At 43.6% G+C, this 12,569-nt stretch overlaps 1 pseudogene; it reads left to right on the forward strand.

Annotated features, from left to right (window-relative positions):
* Nucleotides 1–5,616: 5,616 nt before the first annotated feature.
* Nucleotides 5,617–5,735, forward strand: LOC143989281 (5S ribosomal RNA; annotated as a pseudogene).
* Nucleotides 5,736–12,569: the final 6,834 nt, after the last annotated feature.

Consider the following 12,569-nt stretch of genomic DNA (forward strand, 5'->3'; position numbering starts at 1 on the left):
TATCACTAATTGTTTTCAGCTCTTATATGGACCATGTCCCTCAACTAAAGTATTACAGATGTCAGAGTTCATATTTTTTGTGAATGGATGCAAGCCAGAGGCATTTATAAAGGTCACAAAACATCCAGGTGAATGTTAAAGTGCTTGTAAAGCTTGTTGCACCACTTGTACCAACAGGTAAGCCTATAATAAGGCTTACCTGTAGATACTGTAAATATCTCCTAAACTTGCACGGTTTAGGAGATATTTACCATATATACGCTTGCTGTGATGTCATCGGCGCATGAACACTGAAGAAACTGCTCGCACGTGCCATTTCTTCAGCAGCACGCCGTGATCGGCTGCTGCCCTGCATACCTGGAAATAACTTCGAGACACATGGCGCTTGTCACAGCGGTGTGTGGGGCCGCTGCAACAGCTTCAATCTAAGGTAAGCATTATGCCTTTGTCTTACAGGGTTTGGTTGGTTGTGTGTGTGTGTTTGTTTTTTTTTTTTTTGTTTTGTTTTTTTGTTCTCCCCCCCCCCCCCCCCCCCCCCCCCTGGATTTACAACAACTTTTAAAATAGTAGTTACTTTATGCCCACCTAGATCTAATTTTTGTAGCTTTTCAGAATTGTGTAATAACGTATACCAAAACTCAAGAACTAAAATGTAAAATATAGCTTACAACAAATGTAGCCACCACATTTGAGTACTTGTAATTCTTCCCAGCCCCCCCCCCCCCCAAACATTTTCACCTGGTGATCCTGCCAGTGATGCACTTTCTGGTCTAGGTTGACCATGTTCACGCTCTGTACTGCATTGTTAATTTTGTTAGCAAATTTTGATTTTACTTCTAGTCTTTTGACTAAAATGGCATTTTAGTTTTAGTCCCACTTTAGTCTTCTGCAGTTGTTTTAGTTGATGAAAATCGAATGGGATTAGTTAAATTGTAATGCGTTATTTAAGCATTTCTCTAGAATTTCCAAATTTTATATATATATATATATATATATATATATATATATATATATATATATATATATATATATATATATATAATTTTTTTTATTTTTTTTTTATTCTCCTGGAGTAAAAAAATTCTAATAGGTTATTATTTATGGAATTCAGGTTTGAACAAACTCGCAGATTTATCCGCTCTGGATGGCCCGAGGAGGCCTGTAATGCTGCACAGTGCTGGATGGTGGTCTGAAGGGAGGCCTGTAATGCACAGTGCTCTGGATGCTGGTGGTCAGAGAAGGCCTGTAATGTACACAGTGGTCAGGGGGATGCCTGTAATGTACACACTCAGTGCTCTGGATGGTCGGGGTGGGACTCTCATCTGGAGGCCTGTAAGGTACTGTGCTGCTTTGGACGATCATTTGAGGAGGCCTGTGATGCTGCACAGTGCTAACTGCTAGGCATGGAGCTCCATGGAAACCAGAAGACACACACACACACTTACACACTTACACACTTTTTCATTCGCCGACAAAAACAAATTTACTTTCGTCATAGTTTTGGTCAGTGGATGAAACTTGTTTCTTTTTCGTCACTGTAAAAAGGCCGGTGCCGAATTTTTTTTTTGACTAAATTAACACCGCTGTACTGTGTACTAATAGAGGGGTAGCATTGTCACCCTTTAGCATAACATGGGGGGGGGGGGTTACTATGTAGTCCCATGTGTGATCTGGGCAGGGCTGTTTGAGTTAACTTTGCAAAGTGCAAATGACCGCACTAGATTTCTAGCAAAAAGATCATATATTTATTTACTCTTATCAGATACAAAACACTTTGGTATATTTAGCTGACAAGAAGGAAGCAAAAAGTTGATTTACACTTGTGTTAATGCTAATGGGGTTTGGGCAGTTCTGGTTACATAAGGACTTTATTATTTTTTTTCAATACAAAATTACAAATGTGTACCTGTGTATGACTGGGTTATTTTAGAGTTGAGATGTGGGTTTTATGAAGAGGAGAGTTAATATTTAAGTGTAATACAAACATTGTGAAAGGCAGATCAGCATAATGCATTTGTTGGTTGATATAGAAAGCTGAACAGATGCCTAAAAGGAAGGAGCTGAGATACACAGCTTAGCGCACACTGTTTCTCAACTCCAGTCCTCAAGGTGCCCTAACGTGTCATGACCTGTTGGGGCACCTTGAGGACTTGAGTTGAGAAACACTGGCTTAACCTACAGAGTGGAGCAGTGTGAGCTACAGCATAGTATACAAAGTAGAGCAGCAAATCGTTTAGATAGCACAGTGGAGTAGTCAGGCATGTGTGACATACAGATGGAGCCATATGCGTGGTTCATGCCTATGCTTTCTTTTAGTTATTTTTGCAGAAACACACTATAGTCCATCTAACATGGTTTCCTCTGGGACACGTTCACTTATCCTTTTTTTTTTTTTTTTTTTTTCTTTTTTTCTTTTCTCCAGCCTCTGTTTTTGGAAAGTGTCAGGGACTTTTCCTGGTGCCTCCATGGCAGCATATGTATGATAGTAGCCCCATCTACTGCTGCCAATAGGAACAGTGTATAGTGATAAATAGTTAACGCCCGCACAATAGCCCTTTCCCCCTCCCCTCTTTTTTTTTTTTTTTTTTGTCCTCATGGAACTCTCAGCCACTGTGAAAAGAAGAAGCCCTTACCTGCCAACTTTGTTGGTTTTCCGCTCTGGTTAAGCCTCTCCTGTAGCGTAGTCCCTGACATTGGGAAGCTAAATGCTCTGATAAGGTGGGGCGAGTCCCATCTGTGGATATTCTGGGGGTAAACATTGGGTGCTAACTAGCGCCACATACTGCAGTGCAGCCAGGGCTATGTTTCCAAGATAAATGTGTTTTTTTTTTTTTTTTGTATGGCCTCAAGTTGTGTGTTACATCTCCTCTCAGATGGGCTGCAGCGTGTTCCAGTAAGCGTTCTCTTCCACAATTGCCACTAGAATGCAAAGTGTCTAGGGAATGATGCATTATGCTGAACGGGTGAAGTGGATAGAGCTCACACAGGACCAGCTTTGGTTTGGATAAGTACTCCTCCAGTGGCCATTTTTTTTTTGGAGTGGGAGGCAGACAGAAGAGTTGAGGAACATGGGGTTAAAGTGGAGTTCCAGTCTTTTTATGTTTATTAAAAGTCAGCAGCTACAAAGTTTTTTTTAATAAACAGATACTTTTTGTTCCGCGGTCCAGAGATGCGGGCGAACGGAGAGTCGCTCCTCTCCGCTGGTACCTCCATTGTCACCCTGGGCACCCGGCCGCACCAGACACGCAGGGCGCATGCGCGAGTCGTGCTGCGCTCCCAGAGTGGATAGGTGATCGCCTAGAGGGAGGGGCCTCCTAAGGCGAAAAGAGGAGTCGCTTTGGCGATCCCTGGGTGGAAGGAGGATGTGGGACAGGAAATCCCCCCCCCCCAACGAAGCCCCCACTTCCCCCCCCCCCCTCCCAAAAATGACATGCCAAATGTGGCATGAGGGGGCGAGTAGTGCTTAAAGCGGAAGTTCAATTTTTGAGTGCAACTCCGCTTTAAAGACCCAGCATCTCACAGATAGGGCATTCACATGATAGGTCTGCATGCCAGCACGCCCATAGCCACAAAACCTGCATCAAGGACCATTTCCTGCTGCCTAGCGAATATATATGTCCTTGCTCATGTCTCAGCTTGACATTATTTTCTTATACATCAGGGGACAAAGGGCCATAGTAGTTACTATGTGGTATTATAGGCCACCTTCAGGTGATGGACATTGGCGCGCACCCTAAATTAAATAGCGCACTCCCCTATATAACCCTTCCCACTGGTGGGAGTACCTCAGTTTTTTTCACCAGTGTCTAAGGTGTTGGTCACAAGTGAAGATGTGCTGTGCTGAGCTCCACTGGTGCAGTCCTTGCTGGGACTAGCCATGCTGACCGGATCCATTCAGAGTGTCTTATTTTTGGCCAGATTGAATGGTACCCGGGCCTTGTATCTGAAGAAAAAAGATTTTGCCTGTGAATGCTTCTCTTTTTTAGAGAGCTGGACCCTGGGATCCAGTACTTTTTGGTAGTGAGGCCATAAAATTTATACTGGCAGGGTCCTGTTGCAGGTCCAGGATTGTGGGTTTCCTCTAGGATCCCCTGCTCCTGAAGGTTTAACGGAACCCACCGTGAAGGGTGAAGATTGGGTCTGTTGGTTTACCATGGGAAAGGTACGTGGAGTTTTCTAAGCAATCTTTTGATTTTAATTTTTTTTCTCGTGAATGTCTCCTTTAAACATAATAATGTTGTCATGCCTATGTGTCACCCCTGGGGGCTGCATTGAGCACTCACCACCTCATACTGGAAACTGCGCTGTGGCAGGAGCAGATTACTTCCTCTTCCAGTCAAACAGCAGATCCCCCCGGTAAGCCTAAGGGGAGGGGTGGGGGTTGTCTCCCCGCCTTTTGCCCCCCTATGACCGTCGTGGGGTAAAAGTGCTCAGACTCGTTTAAAAAAAATAAATAAAATGAAAGGTGCTCAGCGGCCACTTGGCGGCTTCTAACCCCCCACCCCCTGCCATGTTCTGTCTAGATCTGAAAGGACCTAGAGTCCTCCGCTCATGCAGGAAAACATTTCCTTTTGAAATAGTGGGTGGGGCTTAATGGCATTGGCGTTCTCCGACGCCAGGTACACGTAGAGGCAAGTTTTTAACAGCACACTGTGCTGCTGCAGGCTGTGGAGGGACACACGAGCAAAGAGTTGGCATTATCAGGTTTGGTGACACAGGCATTTCCTTTGACACATTATTACTGCTGCATCAGGCTGGGCATTAATAGCAGCAACTGTGCTGAACTATAGCTCATTTTTGCATCGGCTATGTTAGAAGAGGGGTAAAAACCTCTATAAAGGGCTCTAGAAAGACTTCTTTAGTTACACGGAAGCCTAGATCCATCCCAGTAACATGGCATCTTCCCCTGAGTAATATGGCTCCTCACGATGAGCCGCCAGGAGGGGCAAGTGTTGCAGCTGCTCTTAAACACTACAGGCCCTGTGTATATTGCTAAGGTTTTTTTTTCTTCAACCATTTTAAGCTTAAAGTAAAGGTTTGATGCTAATAGCATCCAAGAGTGGGACTAAGCGTAACAGGTCCCCGTCTATTGCTCAGGACCCTCCTATTGAGAGAGCGAGAGATGGCAAATTTTCTCTCTAGGACCAGGAAAAGGCTGATGTCTCGTCTTCTGTAGAACCTTATGTGAAGTATCGATCTTGCAGGAAAGGTTTTCAGTCATTCACTGAATTGGTCTGCGCCACATTTTTACTGCCAGTAACGCAGTCAGTCGATGAGCCCACTTTTGCTTTGGGTTCATTAAAAGCCCCCCCCCCCCAATCTGTTCATGCTTTTTCTTTGCATTCATGCCTAAGAAAGCTTATGTATTCTGAGAGAGCACCCAGATAGTTAGTTAGTTATTTTTTTTTTTCCTCAATACTTCCTTCTATGGAGGAAGGGCTTCATGGGGAGTTCCAGTGATTAACTCTGCTGTATCCTCTGTATACACAAACCTGACTTGTCCAGTAGACAATGCTCGTATGCTAAAGGGTCCAACAGATAAGAAGTTGGAGTGCCTTTTTAAAAAATATATTTCGGCCGCAGGTTCAGTCTTCAAACCTGCGCTGGCATTCAGAGGCCTACAGCCACATCACCCTCAAAGTGCCTGATCTCGTCTGATCTTGGAGGTGAAGTAGGTTCAGGCCTGGTTAGTACCTGCATGGGAGACCACCTGGGAATTCCATGTGCCGTAGGCTTCTAGGACCAGTTTATAGAGGTACTCCAAAGTCATTCCTGATCAGCAGGCCCATGATTTTGCCGGCATATCGAGAAGTGTTCTGTTTTACAGTTATCGCTATGAAAGATTCTATTCTCAAGGCCTCTCGGCTCATGCTAAGCCTGGTATATGTGCATAGAATCCTATGGTTGAAAGATGGTCAGCTGAAGCACCATACAAAAGTTCTTGGCCAGTTTCCCTTTTTATAGTGAACAGTTATTTGGAGACAATCTGGATAAGTATATCCAAAGAATTTCTAATGGGACAAGTTACCTTTTTTCCGGTTAAGTATTTTTCTTTTTAAATGTGCTTCTTCGCCAGTAAATCTCAGGGTCAGTCCCAGGGTCAAAAGAGGTCCTGGGGGAGGTAACCCACAAAAAAAAAAAGTACTAACGCCTTATGAAAGGACACCCCCGCTCACTTGAGTGGGGGTGGGGGGGGGGGGGAGGCTGGCTTCTACAGCTTTCAAGGGTCTGGCAGGAATGATGTCAGAGTTCCTGTCTCCTTGTTTTCTCGGATAAAAACGTTCCCAGAAATCCAGTGACAGAAGTCTTTCTAGCTTGGATCATCATCTCGTGTCTTAAAGAGTGATATCGGTGGTCCCCTTGGTAGAGCAAGGGTTAGGGTTTCTTTCAAGCCTTTTATTTATTTTATTTTTATTTTTTTTACGGTTCCAAAACCGTATGGAGACGTCGGACCCATTTTGGATCTCAAAGATCTAAACCTGGTTTGAATATCCATTCTTTTCACATGGAGTCAATCCAATCAGTAGTCTTGTCCTACAAGAGGGGGAGATCTTCTGGTGTCAATCGACGTCAAGAATGCTTTTTTCCATGGGCCATTTTTTTTAACCGCCCCCCGCTCACCAGAAAATAACCCTTTAAGATAGAAAATCTTAATTTTCAGTTTGTAGCTCTGCCTTTCAGTCTAGCTACTCCACCAAGTGTTTACACATCCTGGCTCCTCCTTAGCCAGGATAATGACTCAAGATATAACAATACTAGCTTATTTAGATCTTCTCTTCATAGCTCAATTTGGTAGCCTGCTTAGTCCAAACTTTGGTCACCACAGTTAGCTACCTGGAATACCTAGGTTGGATTTTCAGACTAGAGAAATCCTCCTTAAATCCATCAAGGAGATTGCAGTACTTGGGACTGAGCATTGATACAGCTCAGAAGAGGATGTTTTTTTTAATTTTTTTTTTTTTTTTTTTTCCCCCCCAGGAAAGGATCAGTTCCATAAGTAAACTGATTAAGTTACTCAAGTCAAAGAATCCTCCTTTTATTCGGCTTTGCATGAATTTGTTGGGAAAGATGGTGGCTTTTTTCAGGGCCTTTCCTTATGCGCAGTTTCATGTAAGACTGCTGCAAAACAGTATCCTGTCAAGTGGAAACAAGAAGGCCCAAGCTCTGGGCTTCCTAATGTGTTTATCCCCCAATGGGCGGTTGATATCCAAGAATCTTCAAAAAGAGGAATCCTTTCTACCAGTTATCTGGAAGGTGGTAACAACAGACGCCAGCCTTCTGGGCTGAGGAGCAGTCTTGGAAGAAGCATCTGTCCTAAGGAAATGGTCCAAATCAGTGATGACCTTGTCCATCAATATTCTAAGATTCGGGCAGTGTGCCTGGTCCTCGAGGCCTGGACGCTCAAATTACGGAATTGTCCTATCAGGATTCAATCCGACAGTGCCACAGCTGTGACTTTTATCATTCACCAAGGGGGCATGAGAAGTTGTGCGGCCCAGGAGGTAAATCATAATCTATCTTGGCAGAAAACAACATTCCTTGTCTGTTTACAATTTTCATTCCAGGAATAGCAATTGACAGGCGAACTATTTGAAATCCCCAACAATTGTTCCTGGGAGAATGGTCCTTTCACCTCGACCTGTTTCTGTTGATATACCAGAAGATGGAGAGTTCCGGATGTGGAACTTTGTGTCAAGGACAAGGGAGCCATTGACATACGAAACGGATGCCTTGAATTTTTCCGTGGGATCAGTTTTTTTACTGATCTATGCATTCCCTCCGGTTCTGCTGCTTCAGTGCCTTCTTCACAGGACCAAGCAAGAAGGGAATTGGGGGATTCTTGTGACCCAGGAGATCTTGGTTTGCCGAGATGGTAAAGATGGCGATGGGGAACCCTTGGACCCTACCACTATGGCCAGACCTTCTCTCATGAGGTCCGGCATTCCATCCTACCTTACAAACGCTATATTTAGCGATTTGGCTATTGAGACCCACATTCTGAAAGATCGTGGGTGATTAGCCTCAGTAGTTCTACTTTGGTAAATGCTAGGAAGCCCGCCTCCAGAGTCAAGAATCTGGAGGGCATATGTCTCCTGGTGTAGATCCAGGGGTTGGCACCCCAGGAAATATGTCATCGGTAGGATCCTTGAATTTCTACAGATGGGATTAGAATTGAAGTTGGCCTTGTGTACTAGCAACGGCCAGATATCGGCCTTATCGGTCTTTCTTTTCATCAACCACTTGCTTCTCTCTGGTTCATAACTTTATTCAGGGGGTAACACGGAATAAAATGAAAAGGGAGAAAACACTGCGCTACTATTTAACAAAGGTGATAGAGCAGCTAACACTCAAGCAAACAAAGCTAAACAAAATAATAAAAGATTAGTGTAGCGCTAAACATTATGTATACAAGTGTAAATACAAGTGTGATACAGCACATAAAACACCACTGCACAATGTGATAAAATTTACATAAAAGTGCAAAACAATATATGAAAAAAGTGGACAAAGTGAAGGACTTGGTTCACATTGAAAAAAATTTACTTCAGTGTGTCCTATATTGGAAATAGTCTGCGTAAGCCCAAATGTGCAGGTGCATGTTCCTGTAGGATATAGCCAGTAGAGTTGGACACACATGTCATACTACAGTGGCTCATAAAGGCTTGCAATCGCGATCTAAGGCCGTGTGGGAGCAGTGGTTAGATGGATTCTTACAGAAGGTCCTCGCCTCTGTATCCACAAGCTCCGAGGAGTAAATACTCCAAGATAGCCGTTTCTGTGACCAGTTCACTTGTTGTCCTCCAATCCTCAGGTTGAGATATAAAAAAGGAACAGAGGGGGCTCCAAATGGTGCAGGTCAAAAAACACTCATAGGTTTTTTGTAATATGTCATAAATAAAATGACACACCAAAGAATATCCATAAAAAGTGATCACGAACAATGGTAAAACAATAGTAAAAGCAATGTGGGGTACAAGAAAGCTGCTGCAGTGCTGTTTTATGTGTTGTATCACACTGGTAATGCAGAATAATCCTCTAGTTTTGGTCACCACTGACCCTTGGGACTTCATTTTAGTCCTGTCGGCTTATAGAAGCAGTTTTATTTTTTCGGAGCTAGTACGAGTATTCCCTTGGTCCTCTTGACGGGGGGAAAAATAATTTTCTTGGTTGCATATCTTCTGAAAGAAGAGTATCCGTGTTGGCTCGTTCTTGTAAAGAGCTTTATTGGTTGCTCATAAGGATGAGGCTGTATTGCGGCCTCATCCTGAATTCTTACTGAGGGTAGTATCAGGTTTTCATTTAAACCAGGATATTGTTCTGCCTTCATAATTTTATTTTTATTTTCTTTCCTGAACTTCAATTCTGTGGAAGGAAAGTCACTACATTTTCTTGATGTGGTCAGAGCGGTCACGGTTTTGAGGTTTTGTTTGTGTTGCCATATGGTCCTAAAAGAGGACAGGCAGCATCGAAATCCACTGTTTCTAAATGGATTTGACAAGTGATTGTTAAAACTTATGGTTTTAAGAGGAAAGTTCCTCCTTTTCATATTAAAGCGCACTCCACCCAGACTATTAGTGCTTCTTGGACAGTGCATCACAAAGCCTCCATGGCTTAAATCTGCAAGGCCGCAACTTGGTCTTCAGTCCATACATTTACCAGAGTATATCAAATAGATGGAAAAAAACAAAAAAAAAACATTTAAGGCTTTAGTTACACAGGAGACTTTTTTTGTAGGTCGGTTATGGCACTAAATTGCTCAATAAACTAGTCATTGCTGGGTGTAGCAGTTGATCATTGAGCAGATGAAAACAATGGCCCCCAATGGTGTAAACCAGTGGTTCTCAACCATCCCCAACAGGCCATGTTTTGGGAATTACTCTTTAGATAAAATAGCTGTCCAAAATACCAAGCCATTGACTGATTTGAAGCACCTGTGCAAGATAAAGGAAAACCTGCAAACATGGCCTGTTGGGGGTACTCGAGGACAGGGTCGAGAACCACTGGTGTAAACCACACAGGTAGCAAGTAATGACAATTAATCGCTTATGCATAGACAATGCTCCAATAATGTGTGACTATTACCAAAAGCTACTACGTGCGATCTGTCCAGTTGCCTTCTCCATATTTGAGGTCCCTGTGGCAGTCCCTTGGTTGATGGGAGCTGCTTATTTATGACCCAGACACCCCCCAAAGTATTTTTTATATCTAAGTTCTAGTGCCATCTTTCTACCACTTTAAGCAGCTTCCGTGGCAGAGAGCCATTTGTTCCACTGGTACCAGAAAGTCACCTGACTTAAGGTGGTATTAAACAAAAAAGCAAACCTTTATTATATTGCAGCTTACCATCTCTAAACAGCCGTACAGGTGGGCCAAATATCAGGAGGCATCAGCCGGTTCAATAGAAACCGTCCGACATGCGGCCTGTGCGTACGGAAGCTGGCCAAACGTCTGGCTTCTGTCAAAAAGGCGTGACCTAAAAAGGTCTTCTGATCAGTATCCCGATCAGGACTCCCAACCAAAGGCTGAGAGCGCTGACCAGTGTGTTTTGGTGTGGGGCAGTCCCCCTGTTGGAACACAATAGTGGGGGAGATCGCTGTACTAACATTACCCGGCTCATTCCGAGTTCTTTTTTTTGTTTGTTCAGCTCGCCGGGCTTAACTGGAGTTTCCTTTTGCGTCACTTCCGGTCCCTAGGTGTAACGCACCCCTGGTCACAGGTGGCATCCATCTTACTGGATGTAATCATGGACCGTTTTGTTTGATGCCTATGGAATTTGTAGCACTTTAAAAAAAAAAAAAAACATACCAAGAGGATTTACACTTCCTCTCCATTTTTATTTCCACTTTTGCCATACTCCTTGCTTATTGAATCCATTGGACAAACTGAGGAGGATAAAGGATCTGTGCCACCAGGAGGATTAGGACAGGTCCCCCAAAGACCTAAAAGCGTTGATGATTTCCCTTGCGGCATGGTAATCAGATGATGAGTGGGGTGTGTACTATCATGCGCAAGGTGGATTATTCACCGCACAGGGTATTCTGGGAATCGGTGTCCAAGTATCAAGTTTTCACATTAATAAGGACATTTCCACTTGTTCACGTTAAGGAACATTTTATCATATTTATTATTTTTTTCATCAAGTTGCATAGTTTTTCAGGTTGAAAAAAAGACACAAGTCCATCTAGTTTAAAGAGGAAGTAAATCCTGATGAGTTTACTTCCTCTTTTTTTCCCTGCAAAGGTAAAGCATAATGGAATACTATGCATCGCATTAGTAGCCCATTATGTGTCACTTACCTGACACAGGAGCCAGCGAAGTCGCGCTGTCCCCTGTAGTCCGCCGCATCCATCTTGCTTGTGGCGTCTCGCAGCTCCGCTGCTGTCATTCGGCGAAGCCGCAATGACGTCACTCCCGCGCATGCGCACGGGAGTCGACAAATGCGGCAGCTCCATTTTTGGAACCGCCGCGTTCAGTGCGCCTGCGCGCCGCTGTCTACGGCGCATGCGCCGTAGACAGCGGTGCCTGTCTTCAGGCAAATATCTCCTAAACCGTATAGGTTTAGGAGATATTGCTTGGACCTACAGGTAAGCCTTAATCTAGGCTTACCTGTAGGTCAAACTGGTTTGTAAGGGTTTACAACCACTTTAACCAACTAAAAAAATAAAAATAAAAAAATGATACGATCCCATATACACAATCCTTCACCCACAGTTGATCCAGAGGAAGGCAAAAAAAAAACCCAGCAAAGCATGATCCAATTTGCTCCAGCATGGGAAAAAAATTCCTTACCGATTCCCCGAAAGGCAATCAGATTTTCCATGGATCAACTTCCCCTATAAATGTTAGTACCCCGTTATATTATGGAAAGAACCCAGGCCTTTTTAAAGCAATCCACTGAGCTAGCTAGAACCACCTCTGGAGGGAGTCTATTCCAAATTTTCACCGCTCGTAATGTAAAGAAACCTTTCTGTATTTGGAGATAAAATCCCCTTTCCTCTAGACATAATCCCCTTGTCCTCTGCGATGACCTTGAAGTGAATAACTCAACACCAAGGTCACTATATAGACCACGTATGTATTTGTGCACGTTGGTCATATCCCCCCTTAATCGCCTCTTCTCAAGTGAGAATAAATTCAGTTCCTCTAATCTTTCCTTATAGCTGAGTTCCTCCATGCCTCTTATCAGTTTGGTTGCCCTTCTCTGCACTTTCTCCAGTTCCTCGATATCCTTTTTGAGAACTGCTGCCCAAAACTGAACTGCATATTCCAGATGAGGTCTCACTAATGATTTGTACAGGGGCAAAATTATAGCTCTCGCAGTCCATACCTCTCTTAACCGCTTCAGCCCCGGAAGATTTGGCTGCTGAATGACCAGGCCATTTTTTTTAGATTCGGCACTGCGACGTTTTAACTGACAATTGTGCGGTCGTGCTACGTTGTATCCAAACAAAATTGACGTCCTTTTTTTTTTCCCCACAACTAGAGCTTTCTTTTGGAGGTATTTGATCGCCTCAGCATTTTTATTTTTTGCACTATAAACAAAAAAAGTGCACATTTTTGAAAAAACA

The sequence above is a fragment of the Lithobates pipiens genome, unplaced genomic scaffold, assembly GCF_037356315.1.
Source record: "Lithobates pipiens isolate NorthernLeopardFrog02 unplaced genomic scaffold, aLitPip1_a1.2 Scaffold_1, whole genome shotgun sequence".
NCBI lineage: Eukaryota > Metazoa > Chordata > Amphibia > Anura > Ranidae > Lithobates > Lithobates pipiens.